Source organism: Gallinula chloropus, assembly GCF_964237585.1.
Source record: "Gallinula chloropus genome assembly, chromosome: 6".
Lineage (NCBI taxonomy): Eukaryota > Metazoa > Chordata > Aves > Gruiformes > Rallidae > Gallinula > Gallinula chloropus.
This window is the reverse complement of record NC_140091.1, coordinates 1,486,885-1,502,968: the sequence shown is the minus strand read 5'-3', so window position 1 is coordinate 1,502,968 and position 16,084 is coordinate 1,486,885.

Here is a 16,084-nt window from a genome sequence, read left to right as displayed (position 1 = left end):
TCCTCTCAGCATTTTGCTTTTATTGAAGAAAAGCTGAGGTGAAATCTTGTGTCCTGTTTTGGCTGCTTTGTTTCAGGTTAAGGAGCAGGAGCAGCATCAGGGGGCTGTGGACCCTTTGGTAGCCCCTGTGGGATGAGCTGGGTGGTGGCAGCAGCGGTGTGGGCTGGGCTCAGGTCCCTTCACAGCCCCTGAACTGTGCAGGCAGCTGTCTGCACTGCTGTGCTCTGGGCTGGGAAACAGGCAGGTCTTCAGCAACACCCTGCTTGCTCCCAGGGCTTTCAGCTGGGAGCTTAAATGTGGCTGCTGGCAGAACTGGGGACGTACGGAGAGGGGGTAGGATGGGAAGCCTCACTGGCACAGCCTCACCAGCGCAGCTCTGCCATCACCCCTCTGCCTGGAGGAACTGAGAACTGCTGCTGGAGGAGGGGTGCAGGGGGTGCTGGGGGAGGGGTGCAGGGGGGTGCTGGGGGAGGGGTGCAGGGGGGTGCTGGGGGAGGGGTGCAGGGGGGTGCTGGGGGAGGGGTGCAGGGGGGTGCTGGGGGAGGGGTGCTGGGGGAGGGGTGCAGTGGGGTGCAGGGGGGTGCTGGGGGAGGGGTGCAGGGGGGTGCTGGAGGAGGGGTGCAGGGGGTGCTGGAGGAGGGGTGCAGGGGGCTGCTGGAGGAGGGGTGCAGGGGGCTGCTGGAGGAGGGGTGCAGTGGGGTGCTGGAGGAGGGGTGCAGGGGGGTGCAGTGGGGTGCTGGGGGAGGGGTGCAATGGGGTGCAGGGGGGTGCCGGAGGAGGGGTGCAGTGCGGTGCTGGGGGTGCTGGGGGTGCTGGAGGAGGGGTGCAGTGGGGTGCTGGGGGTGCTGGAGAAAGGATGCAGTGGGGTGCAGGGGGCTGCTGGAGGAGGGGTGCAGTGGTGTGCAGTGGGGTGCTGGGGGTGCTGGAGGAAGGGTGCATGGGGGTGCTAGGGGAGGGGTGCATGGGGGTGCTGGAGGAGGGGTGTGTTGTGTTGAGAGTAACACCCCGTGTGATGCTGTTCGTTCAAGCAGCCCAGGACTTGCCCCTCTCAGCAGACAAGGGGCCTGGGACCAGCCTGTGTTTGTAAATGTGGGTGCAGGGTAGGGCCCCATCCCTCCCCAGTGGAAAAATCTCATGCTGACTCTTGTGAAGGAATGCACAGGGACTCATCCTTCAGGAGGGATCCTAAAGCCCTGAGTTCTAGAGAATCAGCTAGGCTAACCCTGGAGATACAGACCTCACAATAAAGGAACCATATGAATATATAACACACTGAGTTTGTCAGGGAAGATGTTCAGACTGGAGCTCTGAGCCTGGTTAGTAAGTAAAATAATCCAGAAAGTGAAACTAAATTAGCAGAAGAATGCTGTTTCACTTTTGTAGAAGGTTACCAGCTTGAGTACAGGACAGATGGGGGAGGAAAAAAAGAAAGGAAGGGGGGGGAACTTGAATATATATTAAGCTGGTTTGAGATTTGGGATTAATAACCTGTGCTGGGGCTTCCTTTGACTTTGAAGCACACTGATGTGATTGAACAGAGTCCTGATACTCCAGGAGTGTTCCAGTCACAAATCAGAAAGAAAACATCTCTAACTTAAGATGAGCTCAGGCTTTGTGACTCTCACCAGATCCTGCATTAAGCTGCTTGTTCAGTCTTTGATTTTTTTTTCCCCAAATAGGAGTATTTATACATCTATTGAGAGGAAAAGATTCTTGACTGAAAGGCCTGATTAGTGGTTGAAAGAGAAGGGGGTTTGTTTATTCAGCCACTGTAATGTTGGAATAAAAGTGTGAGTGAGGAGGAGATGTGATGCTGAAAGCTTCAAGAGCTGGGGTCAGACTTCTGTGTGGAGAAGATGAGGCAGCTCTGCTCAGACTGTGACTTCCAGGAGAGCTGAGTCCCTGCTGGTACCTCCTGTCATTCCATGGTGGGATGCCCCAGTCAGGTCACTACAGCCACTTGCCAGGAGGATAAGCAGGCAGAGTTAATGAGGTGTGCTGGGGTTTGGGGTTGTTTTTTGTGTGTTTGGGGGGTGTTTAACTCACTGAAGAGAAGGAGAAGTACTAGGGCTGCTGCCTGGGAAAGGAAGGGTGGTCAGAGGTGGGGTGGGAAAGGTAGGGGCATAGTACCCCTGATTGTCATTTGCATTTCAAACTGGTTTTAATTCTGGCTGGAGGGGGGATAAAGACCAGCTGAGGTGGCCTAACAGCTCCTAGCTGCCTGAAAGGGGACATCCTGCTCCTCCAGCTCTTCCCTGAACTTCTCCCAAGGGCTGCTTTCCCTTGCTAGCTCAGGAGGAAGTCAGGAGCTCCCTGTGGGGTAACCAGTTCTATCAGCGAATGGGAAGATCAGGCAGAGATGGGAGCTGGTGTGAGGGGTCACACAGGGCAGCAGAGCCAGTTGCAGGGATCCACAGGAGTGTGACACGTTCCTCCTTCCAAACAAATGCCAAGACTTAGCTTCTCCTCAGCCAGGGTCCTTCTCTCAGCTCTGGCAGCAGGAGGCTGGTAGCTAATTCAGTCCTGTGTCTCCCAGCCCCCAAGGGGGTGGGTAAGCACCTTCATGCCAGCTCCTCAGCTGCTTCCTCCCCAGTGAGGTTATCCAGCTTTCTGACCTGCTGGAGTAAGAACTACAGTGTTTTCCTTCTGCTGAGTGAATTTCTCTGGGTTCAAAGCTGGAATCACTGTCCCAAGGTGCTGGGGGGGCATGGGGGGGAGCAGGAGCCTGCTGGCCTTGGAGAGGAGGGGTGGGACCACTTCTCTTCCCTATCAGTGGATGGTTAAACTGACTCAGCCAGACCTCTTTGAGTGAGTTTAGTGTTTTCTGGCTTTCTGAAAGTGGTGTTGCTTTTACCAGAAGATCAGTTCATTAACTTAGTGTGGCACAGCTTTAATTAGTCATCTTCAGCTTCATAATACCTGCTAAAAGCTTCCTCTTTTTTTCTGAACTGCTGTGCTGCTTTTCAGCTGAGGAGTTTTCCATTCCTGTGAACTGAACTGAGTTCTGGGTTTCATGTGCAGCTTCAAACAGCTTCAGGACATAATGTTGAAGAAATACATGATCTAATCACCACTCCTAATAGCCTTTTCCCCTCCTTAATCTTTGTGTTTTTATGAAGCTGCCTTACAGCTGTAGAACCATCTGCAGGGATGTGTAACAGCCTCCCCTGGAGGAAGCAGCAGTGAAGTTAACAGGAGCACTAACTGCTTCCCAGTTGAGATGTTGTACCAGCCTGGGAGGACAGAGCTTCTGAGCAACACCCCTGTCCACAGTAAGGGCAAAAGAGATGAAACCAGGGCTTCCTGCTGACTGATCCACAGCATGATTAAAATTAGTGATTCACATCAGTCCATCCTAAACACAGTTCTGTGTTCTTTTCCTCAGTTGATTTTATCTTTAACTGTCTCTTTTTGTTTCACAATTGTTTAGAGAGGTACATCAGAGAGGTACCTGTGAGCCTAGTGGGACCTGGGAACTCTGTTCTCTTGCTTGGTGAGAGTATAAACCCCAGAGAGGTTGGTTATAATCCCTGACTGTATTCCCTGTTTCTCTGACAAGCTATTGAAGGGAAAACAATAGCATTTAGCACCCTGCACTTCTGATCTTGGAAAAGAGTGGGTTGTTGTTGCTTGGTGTGAGGGTTTTTGTTGTAATAGAAGAGTTTTGTGGACTTGTGTGTGTGTGATAGAATACTGATGCTTGTGGGCTTAAGGGCTTGGGAGTTGGAGTTCTTTCTAATACAGCAGAGGGATTTTGGGTAGACACTGGAATTACTGAAAAGTTCAGTTTCCTTTTGAGTTTTTTCCTGGCCAGAAGCCTCAGTCTGTATTAATATTTCACTACTAATCCATTTGTGTCACAAATTGTATGTGTTTCCTTGTGGTGTTTGGCCTCCCCAGCTGGAGTCCTGTGTCCAGAGCTGGGGCCCAGTACAAGGAAGATGTGGGACTGGTGGAGAGGGGTCAGAGGAGCCCTGGAGATGCTCAGAGGGCTGGAGCAGCTCCCCTAGGGAGAGAGGCTGAGGGAGCTGGCCTGGGTCAGCCTGGAGAAGAGAAGGCTGTGGGGGGACCTCACTGCAGCCTCCCAGTCCCTGAAGGGACCCCAGGAACAGGAGGGGAATCAGCTTGCTAAAGGGCAGAGACTGGCAGGACAAGGGGCTGGAGTGAAGCAGGAGGAGGGAAGGGGGAGAGGAGAGATTGGGGGGAAGTTGTTTGCAGAGAGAGTGGTGAGGGGCTGGAAGGGGCTGCCCAGAGAGGGGGTGGGTGCCCCATCCCTGGGGGTGTTCAAGGCCAGGTTGGCTGGGGCCCTGGGCAGCCTTGTGTAGCTCCAGGCCTGGAGGTTGGTGTCCCTGCCTGTGGCAGGGGGTTGGAGCTCTGGGACCCTTGGGGTCCCTTCCAGCCCAGACCAGGCTGGGATTCTATGATATTACTGGATCAGGTTTTATCTGAAATCCTACACTAGGATATGATTATTCCATGGACTTCCAACTTTTCTTAGCCAGGAAATTCAGAATATTACAAGTTGAGGCTGAAGCTGTAGTTTGTAATGGAAATGAGCAAGAAATAGTTGGGAAATGTCCAGTTGAAAGCAGGTCAGATAAGACTGATGGTATTCTGATTAACTGTTGTCACACTTTGCAATGCCCCTTGAAGATGGAAGCTCTCTTGGTGAAGCTCTAGTGAGCATCATGTCCTGTCCACTGAGGTTCCACCTGGCAGCCCTCCTCAGCTAGCCTCACAGCATCAGTGCTTGTCTGGCTCTGCTGATGATCAGCCCTGTGGGTGAAGCTCCACACACACTGGTTCTGGTGCTGGGGGGGAGCTACCCTGGGATGCAGTTGGTGGTTCCTCCTTCCAGTCATCTGCCCTGCTCGAAGCAGAATGAGAATTGGTTCTGCTTTATTGTAATCAAGTTGATGGGGAGTTTCAGCAGCGTGGGCAGAAGCTGCTTTCACCTCCATAGAGTGAGCTCTGCCTTGACTTGGAGCCCTGAAAGGTGTGGCTACACCTGCTCTTCAGCTCCATCTGCAGAGGTGTGTGCTCACCATGGGTGAGAGTGGCTGGGCTGGTGGTCAGTCCCTTGTGTTCAGAGAGATAAGAGTGATTGGAAGCTCGTGGACAGTCTTATGTCATTGTCATCCTGCTGTGCTGTGTGTCCCCCAGCTTCTGAAGGTGCTGTTTCCTCTTGCTGGGGGCTGCTCCTGGAGCAAGCAGGAAGGGAAGCGTGGCAGCCTGACTCTTTGGAGGCCCCCAAGTTCCTGCAGGTTCACTTGGGATGCCCCTTTGCTTGGGTTGCTCCTCTTGTGGCACGATGAGGCCTGACAGAAGTGTGGAGCAGGTAGCAGGCTGCAAGAATCACAGCATCCCAGCCTGGTCTGGGCTGGGAGGGACCCCAAGGGTCCCAGAGCTCCAACCCCCTGCCACAGGCAGGGACACCAACCTCCAGGCCTGGAGCTACACAAGGTTGCCCAGGGCCCCAGCCAACCTGGCCTTGGACACCCCCAGGGATGGGGCACCCACCCCCTCTCTGGGCAGCCCCTTCCAGCCCCTCACCAAGCAGATAAGTGGCTCTCCAGGGTTACCTGCAAAACCTCCAAACTCAGGGTTATGAGATCGTTTTGGGATGGAAGGGACCACAGCAGGGGCTGCTCAGAGCTCTGAGCTGCTCAGGGCTGTCTCCAGCCTGGTGTTGGAAACCTCCAAGGAAGGAGACTGGGCAAAACCTGTTGTGATGCTGGACTCTCCTCATGGCTGTGGTGGGGGAAACTGGGCTTCACACACTGCTGAGTGCAGTCAAGGCCTGGAAGGGAACAGCCAGCTCAGGGCACCTTTCCTAGGTGAGAGTGGCAAAGCTTAGAGGCACAAGTTTGAGATCAGTGAGTTGAAGCATTGCCCTTAATCTCTGTGTTCTGGAAACAGGAGAGTTTCCTCATTTAGCCACCAAATTTAAACCAGCAAATCCACGTGTGCAGCAGCTCCAGCTTCTGGGCAGAAGGGCTCAGCCAGCAGGGTGGAGGTGTTTACATGGGAAGCCCTGGGATGGGAGGTGCAGCTGGGGGTTGCTCCCTTTAATTCTTGCTGTGGTGTGTTGCTCTCTTCTTCAGTGTGGTGTCAGCACAGGGAGAGGTGGGCAGGCTGGAACTGCAAGCCATCCACTGACATAGCTGTTTGTGGGGAGAGACACATGCCCTCTTGAGTAAAGGATGTTCCTCACCCTTAGAACTAGTTGTCTCCATCCAGCTCAGCTCAGAGAAGAGTTTCACATGGCTGCCCCAGTAACTCCTCCCTCCTAAGGTGACAACACGTCAGGTATGGGTCTTAAAAACATTTAGCTGATGAGCTTCTGTTGTCAAATAACTTCAACTACAGGGTGTACAAACTGAGTCTCTAACCCTTGTGGATACAAAGGGTCAGTTTTCGGTCTGTGAGTACTATTTATGTTAATGCATCTCTATATTTTGGGAATGAATGTGGCTTTTGAACAGAATAGCTTGATATCAGTCATTTAATTAATAATTTAATGATGCTGCTTAGTGAAAAGTAGCTTTAGTGTACGTGCATGTAGCCTCAGCATCACTTGTGAGGTACCAACAGGCATTTTTCAGGGGTGCTCATGCTTCAGTCTTTGTGGTGGTATGAAATAGGTCAGGCTGCTGCAATTTAATATTAAACTAGCAGTCAAATTTAAAGTGTTTTGAGCCCCAAATGTTGCTGAATCAAGCTGCTGCAACCCAGCAGTGAGCTGTGGTGTCTTCCTGCAGCAGAGCTCAGAAGAGCTGAGCATCAGCAGCTTGAGGACTTTGCCAGGCTTGTTGCTGTCAGTGTGGACAGGCTTAATTTTAATTTTCAAACATTTTAGGTAACACTTAAGGAGCTGTTAAAGATAACTGGGTAAAGTTGAGCAGAATATTTGTCATTGTCTCTCAGTGACTGCAGATACTGCTAATTTGAGGCTGGCTGGTTATTAATGGATTATGTTAAACAGCATGAACTATGTTAGCAATTTCAGTAGCAGTTCTGTAGGTAGAAGGGAAACTGGGTAGTGTCCTGTCAGTGCAGTTCTGGGGGTGCTTTGCAGGCTGTAGGATAAATGTAAAGAGAGAAAGCTCAGCATGTTGCTTGCCCAGCTTTCACATCTTGGAGTGTATCTCACTCCAGCCCAAGAAGCTGTGAAGCACTGGGCTAAAAGCTGCTCATCTGGAGCTCCAACAGCCATGCTCAGTGGTGTACCTGTACAGCAGGATTCCCTTGAGTTTTCCCTTGTGATCCATGAGTTAGGAGTTCATGAATCATTCTTACAAACATTTGCTGCTGTCTTTGCTGCTGGTGCAGTGCACAGAACAGTTTGAGCCTGTCTGTTCTAAGTACCCCATCGCTTTCTCTGCTGGGCCTTGGATGCCATTATGCTGTCAGAGGTAGCAGCTCTTCTCTCCCAGGAGTGCCCTTGAGGCTGAAAAAAAAAAGGGGGGGGGGGCTTTGTACTTCTCTGTGAATTGCTGCTGCAGAAAATGAAAAGCCAGTGGAACAGAGGGGGATCCTTTTACACAGGAATTGCTGTTCCGCTGACAGACCACAGCTCAGGGCTTAAGACCTGCTAATGCCAGTGTAGCTGTGTGGTCTTTAACCAGCACCAGGAAATTTTCACAAGCAAATGCCCTCAAAGCCATCTGTTCTACCCTGCCCAGAGTTCCAGTTGCTTGGAGGCAAGGAAATAGGACTGGATAATCAAGGGTGTTGCAGTAATTGTCTTGAAACAGAGAAGGGCACCCAGGCTGGGGAAGGGGCTGGAGGGCAAATCCTCTGAGGGGCAGCTGAGGGAGCTGGGGGTGTTGAGCCTGGAGAAGAGGAGGCTGAGGGGAGCCCTTCTCCCCACCTCCCCTGCCCTGCCAGGAGGGTGCAGAGAGGTGGGCGATGGTCCCTGCAGCCAGGGGCCAGGAGATGGGACAAGGGGCAATGGGCTCAAGCTGCCCCAGGGCAGGGTCAGCTCAGCTGGGAGGGCAAAGTTCTTCCCTGGCAGAGTTGTGGGGCTGTGGCACAGGCTGCCCAGGGAGGGGGCTGAGTCCCCAGCCCTGGGGGTGTTGAACAGAGGGGAGATGAGGTGCTCAGGGAGCTGGGGCAGCACAGGACAGGGATGGTTGGACTCGATGGGCTTAAAGGGCTTTTCCAGCCTGGGGATCCCATAATCCCAGGCTGCTCCTTCGCCTCACACGTTAACAGCTTGTCACTGAAGGGTTACCCCAGTCTCCTGTGTCTGGCTTCAGGCTGGTGCTCTGGATTGGTGGGGCAGTGGCCCAGGCCCAGGATGGAGCTGTCTGGCTCCCTGCTGGGCTGGGAGAGCCGCCTGTGTTCCCTGTCAGACTGTGCTGAGCCCGCTCCGGCTGCGCCTGCCCCGGCGCTGGACCTGGCGCGAGTGCCACAAGCACATGGAGTGGTGGGAAGAGGTCAGGAGTGGTGGGAAGAGGTCAGGAGTGGTGGGAAGAGGTCAGGCTACTACTTCTGGCAGCAGCTGGCCATTAATATAGATGAGCTGGAATGTCACACTGCATCTAGCTTGAAATAGAGAGCAGGGAAGGATTGACAGTGCATCCCTTAGACTAGAAACTATGAAAAGCAGAGAGGATAAACCAGGACAGACTGGGTAGATCTCGTAGGCTGAGCTTCAGAAGAAAGGCTTAGAGGCCCAGAGGCTGCTCTCCCACGAGCTCCCTGTGAAGTCTGTGGTGAAGAATGAGCCAGAACTCCCATGGGATGTGTGTTTTCTGAGAGGTGTCCTGCAGTGGGCTTGGTGTTCTGGAGGTGATGTGGTTCCTGCAGGCTTTCTGGTTTGGGCTTTGTGGTTTGGTTTCCATAGGCTAAGACTCTACTGGCTGTGTGTTTTGGAGTTGCTCAGGAGTCCTGGGAGCTGTTCTGAGCTCCAGGGCCACTGCAGTGTTTCAGCAGTGCTTTGGGAGCTGTGAAGGTGATGATGGCTTTAGCAGGATTTCAGCCTGTGAGGGAAGGTCACTTGCTTGAGCTCTTGTGCCTTCTCCAGACTGCTGCAGGGTACTGGAAGTTGGGCTTTGTTTCATGCAGTGTGCTTGGCTTCCACAAGGTCTTTCTGTGCCTGCTCCACAGGAAGGTGCTTTGCTGTGGTAGGCTCCATCTCAGTGTCTACCAGAGCTGAAGTTGGAAGGCATATCTGGAGATAACCAGGACCAGCCCACTGCTCAGAGCTGGAGCAGTTTGCCCAGGGCTGGTGCCAGTCTGTGCCTCCACTGCAGCTTCTCAGGGCAGCATGTTCCCAAGTTTCATCACTTTTACAGTGAAAAAGCTTTTCCTTATGCTTAAATGTGTTCCAGTTTGTGCCATTGGCTTGTGTCACTGGATGCCATTGAGAAGAGACTGGCTCAGTCTCTGGCACACCCTTCCATCAGATGTTTATCCTCATGGATCAGCTCCTCCTGGGGCTGAACTGCCCAGGCTCTCCCATCCTCACCTATGTCAGATGATCCAGTCCCTCAGTCACTTTTGGGGTCCCTTGCTGGAGTTGTTTCATTCTTCCAATGTCTCTCTTGAAATGGGAGAGCCTGGGATGGGCTGCAGTACAGCTCTGTGGATAAGGACCTGGGGATGCTGGTGGGCACAGAGCTGGCTGTGAGCTGTGTGCTCCTCTGACAAAGTCCACCAGTGCCCTGGGCTGTGGCTGGAGCAGTGCCAGTGAGGTGAGGGAGGTGATCCTGCCCCTCTGCTCAGCACTGGGGAAACCCATCTGTAGTGCTGAGCCCAGGGCTGGGCTCCCCCCAGGCCAAGAGAGACATGGACAGGCTGAAGTGAGTCCAGTGAGGGCTCAAAGATGCCTGAAGGTCCTGAGATGTGAGGAAGGGCTGGGAGGGCTGCTCAGCCTGCAGAGGAGAGGGCTCAGGGGAGGGTCTTACCCTTCAGTAGAGATGTCTGAGGCTTCTCTTGGTGGTGCCCAGGGACAGGAGGTAGTGGGCTCACATTGGGAATCAGAGAATTCCAGTTGATCATAGAACTGCAGACTGGTTTGGGTGGGAGGGGATGTTAAAGCCTGCACTCTCCCACCCCCTGCCACAGGCAGGGACACCCCATCACCCCAGGGTGCCCCAAGCCCCCTCCAACCCAGCCTTGAGCCCTGCCAGGGATCCAGGGGCAGCCCCAGCTCCTCTGGGCACCCTGTGCCAGGGCCTCCCCCCGCCCCAGGAAGGATTTCTGCCCCCCAGCCCCTCTCCATCCCCCTCCTGCAGCTGGAGGCCGTTCCCCTGGGCCTGGCCCTCCCTGCCCTGGGCACCAGCCCCTCTCCAGCTCTCCTGGAGCCCCTTGAGGGATGGGAAGGGGCTTGGAGCTCTCCCCAGAAGCAGCTTCTCCTCTCCAGGCTGATCCAGCCCAGCTCTCCCAGCCTGGCTCCAGAGCAGAGGGGCTCCAGCCCTTGGATCGTCCCTGTGGCCTCCTGGGGACTGGCTCCCACAGCTTCATGTCCCCCTTGTCCTGGGGACCCCTGAGCTGGATGCTGGGCTCTGGGGGAGTAGGGGCTGGGGTGGTGTCTCACCACAGAAAAGCTGTCTGTGGTAGGAGGTGGTTTCCACCCCAGATGAAGAGCTCTGCTTTTTGGGTCGGGGTTTTTGCCCCTTGGCAGAGCTGCTGCTGTTACAGAGTGTTAGATTCTGCCTGAACTCCCACTGACCTTGATTCCCATTTCCTCCAGAAGCCCTGCCCTATCTGGTGCTGCTGTAAAACAACCTGGGTTTTGCTTATCATAGTCATAAAATGGTTTGGGCTGGAAGAGATCATCAAGTTTCAACCTTCTGCTGTGGGCAGGGACACCTCTCACCAGCCCAGAGTGCTCAAGGCCCCATCCAACCAGACCTTGACTTTCCTACAGGTGCTTCTGTGCTTCAGGTCACAGTTATTTTTCTGGAAACAACCCTAATCACACCATGAACAGCTTGTATTGGTACAGGCTGGGGGTGACCTGCTGGAGAGGAGCTCTGTGGAGAAGGACCTGGGGGTGCTGGTGGGTGACAGGGTGGCCACGAGCCAGCAGTGTGCCCTGGGGCTGAGAGAGACAATGGGATCCTGGGGGCATCAGGAGGAGTGTGGGCAGCAGGTGACAGGAGGGGATCCTCCCCCTCTGCTCTGCCCTGCTCAGGCCCCACTGGAGTGTTGTGTCCAGTGCTGGGCTCCCTGGGATCAAACAGCCAGGGATCTCCTGGAGAGAGTCCAGAGGAGGGACAGAGATGCTGAAGGGCCTGGAGCATCTCCCCTGGGAGGAAAGGCTGAGGGAGCTGGGGCTGTTCAGCCTGCAGAGAAGAAGCCTGAGAGGGGATCTGATCAGTGTTTATCAATAGCTGAAGGGTGGGACACAGGGGCCATGGGCAGCCTCTGCTCAGTGTCTGTGGGGACAGGACAAGGGGCGATGGGCTCAAGCTGGAGCACAGGGAGTTCCCCCCCAATGTGGGGAAGAACTTCTTCCCAGTGAGGGTGAGGGAGCCCTGGGACAGGCTGCCCAGGGGGTGTGGAGTCTCCTTCTCTGGAGAGATTCCAGCCCTGACCTGTCCTAGGGACCCTGCTTGGGCAGGGGGTTGGACCCCATGGGCTCTGGAGGCCCCTTCCCACCCCTGTGATCTGTGATTCTATGAGCCTCCTCTCACTACCATCCTGATTTCTTCACTTCCAGAAGCTGTGATGCTCCCGTTATCCCTGGTTTATGGGCTCTCCTTTCCTTCCTTCTGGCCTTTCCCCAGAACTTTGCTTCTCAGATTGGGACTGAGGTAGAAAGGGGAGTTGATGAGGAGAGGCTCCATGTGTGGGCTGGCCAGAGTTCCCCTCTGGATTACCACTGCAGAGCCAGGACAGGCACTGCAGAGACTGTCCCTGCTGAGACCTCCCCCTGCAGATGCCTCTTACCTCAAGAGCAGGAGGTGGGGAGTGGTTATTTAGCATTAGGTGAGAGGGAAAGCAGCCCCAGGTAAGTGCAGGCTGTAGCTTGGAGAGAGGTTTGGGCTGGGTTTTGGGTCAGCAGGGCTGTTTGGAGGTGTACAAGCCATCCAGTGATGACATGTTGTAGTGGCTGGCAGGCAAGAAGAATTTGAGGATGGCATGTGCAGAATTTATTGTTTACTGAGTGACATGCTCTCAGAGTAGGTTATCTACAGGGCTTTCCAGGATGTTAAATCCAGCTCTCTGTTCTTAGGAGGACAGTCATTTCTGCAATAGTATTTCATCATACATCAGAGGGATACTTGATTTTCCCTTCTTATCTTTCCCAGCCCTGGCTCTGCTTCCCTCTTCCCTGAGCAACTCAGGTATTCAAGTCACTAGGATTGGGTGGGAGCAGCCTGGGTTGTGATAGCTGGATCCACACAGACCTGATCCTGCTGTACGTGGTCAGGGGGATCTAGGGCTAAAAGGGGACCTGGGGCTGCAGGCTGTGAGGAGGATGTCTCCACAACTTGCTTCCTGCTCTTGCTTGAGGCTGGGTGTAACTGCAGAGGACTTCATACCCTGGCAGAGGCTGCCACGTAACGAGGGTGGGAGAGCTGCACCCTGGCTGGCACAGCCAGGCAGCCTTGTCCTGCTGAGCTGCAAGAAGGCTTAGTCTTTATTTCACAGCTTTGTAAGATGCTTCTGAGTGATTCTTGAGGCCCCAGCTGGAGTCCTGTGTCCAGAGCTGGGCCCCAGGACAAGGAAGATGTGGGACTGGTGGAGAGGGGTCAGAGGAGCCACGGAGATGCTCAGAGGGCTGGAGCAGCTCCCCTAGGGAGAGAGGCTGAGGGAGCTGGGCTGGGTCAGCCTGGAGAAGAGAAGGCTGTGGGGGGACCTCACTGCAGCCTCCCAGTCCCTGAAGGGACCCCAGGAACAGGAGGGGAATCAGCTTGTTAAAGGGCAGAGACTGGCAGGACAAGGGGGCTGGAGTGAAGCTGGAGGAGGGAAGGGGGAGAGGAGAGATTGGGGGGAAGTTGTTTGCAGAGAGAGTGGTGAGGGGCTGGAAGGGGCTGCCCAGAGAGGGGGTGGGTGCCCCATCCCTGGGGGTGTTCAAGGCCAGGTTGGCTGGGGCCCTGGGCACCCTTGTGTAGCTCCAGGCCTGGAGGTTGGTGTCCCTGCCTGTGGCAGGGGGTTGGAGCTCTGGGACCCTTGGGGTCCCTCCCAACCCAGCCCAGGCTGGGATTCTGTGACTCAGGCAGATACCAAAGCCATGGGTTTATCTCTCTATGCTGCTTTCTGCTCCACCCAGGCAAATACATTTTGCATTTCCCTTTGTACATTCCAGACTCTGGTATAAAGCAGGGAGACACATCAATGAATTGTGGTCAGCAGTTCCTAAGAAGGTGAATTTCTTCTCACTTTAAAGAGCTGCTAATAGAGCAGAACCTTAAAATAACTTTAAAATTGCACAGTCTTGGTGTGGGGTTGGTTTGGGTTTAGTTTTTACTTCATAGCTAGGCCAGGTGGAAATGACTGCTTGGCCTTAGGAGATGAAGGTACAGAGAAGGAAAGTGCTGTACAGATCTTGGGATAATAGTACAAGCTTTGAGTTGAGTTTAAATTTCTTAGTTTCTACCAGAATATCTTCATTTTAGTTCTGCACAGAACTCTGGCTGGACAGATTTTGACATTCTAGCAGGAGATGAATATAGAATGAGCATTATGCATGTGCACAGGTCTGTATCATGAAGTTACACACTGGAATTTTCCAAATCATCTCTCAGCAGGTGGTTTTTCATGGACACAGCAGTGTGGGTGATGGGATAGAACACCACAATGCCTCCATGTCCAGAAGGTGGCAGGGAAAGGGGGACTGCAGCCTGCCCACCTCTGAAAAAACCCCACTGTGTTGGCTCTGCTCCTGAAAATAGTTGAAACATTTGCTTGAATTTTCAAAACAAATGAGGTTTGTGTGTCTGACATGCAAATCCCATCCCAGGAGGTTTAAAGGTTGGCAGAGTTACGAGCAAGGGAAGGCAGAATGTTGTGAAAGAAGATGCTTGTTGTGGTGATAAATGTAAGGTCACCAAATACAGGAGGCCAAGGGGTGTCTCTTACATAGAGATTGGTGTGGAAGTCCCTTGGTTTTCCCCCCCTCTATTTAAAAAATTGGGTGTCAGGGGGGATGAGAAACTTCCCCTGAGCAGCAGTGGCTCCTGCAGCTGGGAAGGGCGATGGGATCCTGGGCTCCATCAGCAGAGGGGTGGCAGCAGGGACAGGGAGGGGATTGTCCCTCTCTGCTCTGCCCTCCCCAGCTGGAGTCCTGTGTCCAGAGCTGGGACCCAGCACAAGGAAGATGTGGGACTGGTGGAGAGGGGTCAGAGGAGCCACGGGGATGCTCAGAGGGCTGGAGCAGCTCCCCTAGGGAGAGAGGCTGAGGGAGCTGGGCTGGGTCAGCCTGGAGAAGAGAAGGCTGTGGGGGGACCTCACTGCAGCCTCCCAGTCCCTGAAGGGACCCCAGGAACAGGAGGGGAATCAGCTTGTTAAAGGGCAGAGACTGGCAGGACAAGGGGCTGGAGTGAAGCTGGAGGAGGGAAGGGGGAGAGGAGATGTTGGGGGGAAGTTCTTTGCAGAGAGAGTGGTGAGGGGCTGGAAGGGGCTGCCCAGAGAGGGGGTGGGTGCCCCATCCCTGGGGGTGTCCAAGGCCAGGTTGGATGGGGCTCTGGGCACCCTTGTGTAGCTCCAGGCCTGGAGGTTGGTGTCCCTGCCTGTGGCAGGGGGTTGGAGCTCTGGGACCCTTGGGGTCCCTTCAAACCCAGACCAGGCTGGGATTCTGTGATTTGCTTTGTAGTCTGTGATCATTTTAATCTGTGCTGTTAATGTACTTTTTGTTGGTTGGGGGATTTTTTCCTCACAGCTGGGTTAGAGATGCAGGTTAAGTTGCTTTTCCCTTTTATTCTGTGAGGAATTCTCCTTGTGATTTGTGCCTACCTTTTAGAAATGCATACCTTCTTTTAAATAGAAACAGGGAAATTGTGTATTACATCACCTGAGCTCCAAATAGGAAGGCTAATTAACCTGTGCTTCCACTGTCAGTGTAATCTGGCACATACCTTGGTTGTGGAAAAGGGGATGGAGTTAGATCAGAGCTGGATCTGTTAAAAATTAACCTATTGCTGCTGTCAGGCTTTGTGTTGGCATAAAGGGAGAATTGGAAATGAGCAGATAGAGATGGAGAGGAAGGAGTGTTACCCCACCAGGCAGCAGCAGTGATTTAATGCCATTCTAACCTGGTTGTGGAATTTTAACACCATTTTCAGGGTGAATCAGTTTGGTTTGTATTACACCTTCATCAGCTCAATTGTTGCATCACAGAAAGGGGCAGTTCTTCCAATTACTCTCACTGAAATAGAGTTGTAATATCAATATATAAAGGGAAGAGTGAGAACTGCTTACCTTAGGTTACTTCAGCCTGTTTGTGGGGGGTTAAATCCATTGTCTGCAGTGGTGTGCTTTGTTTGGGGGGAATTACTGACTTGACTCTGCACAAATTCAACATAGAAAGAATAATTCCCTGTGTTTTCTTTTTTAGCCTTCTGTTGAGTCTTCAAGCCCAGGTAAATGTTTTTAATATTTCCTAAACTTGGGAGGGAAGAAAACACCCTTGAAAAATGATTCCTGGCTCTTCCAGTTGGGGATGTCAGGGTGGGGGTTTGAGGAGTGGGTGGAGGCAGTGGTGGTTTGAGCAGCCACTGCTTCCTTCCAGCCTGCACCAGCCTAAAATTCACCGTGGGAAATAGGGTTCTTGCCTCTGCAAAAGCTGCTTGGGAGTGCTGGTGTCCCAGGGAGCTCCAGGTGGGGAGGTGGAAGAGAAGAGGAGGCTCCCATCCCTCTTGGCACAGCTCCCCACTGGTGCTGGGGTTAAACACAGAGCCAAAAGCTCCAGCACTGGGTGCTCTCAGTTCACAGCTGTGCTGCTGCTCTGTGTTCCCAGGCACAGCAGCAGCAAGACAAGCAGTGGTTTGACCTCTTTGGATTATTAAGAATGAGGGGTGCCACGACTCCCCTGCTTTCAAAGCTGCTTGTTTTCTGATTCTCCAGTATCACAGAGCTGCTGGCTATCAAGCAGTCAGCCTAAGTGTAAACTATGAGCATCTGGGGG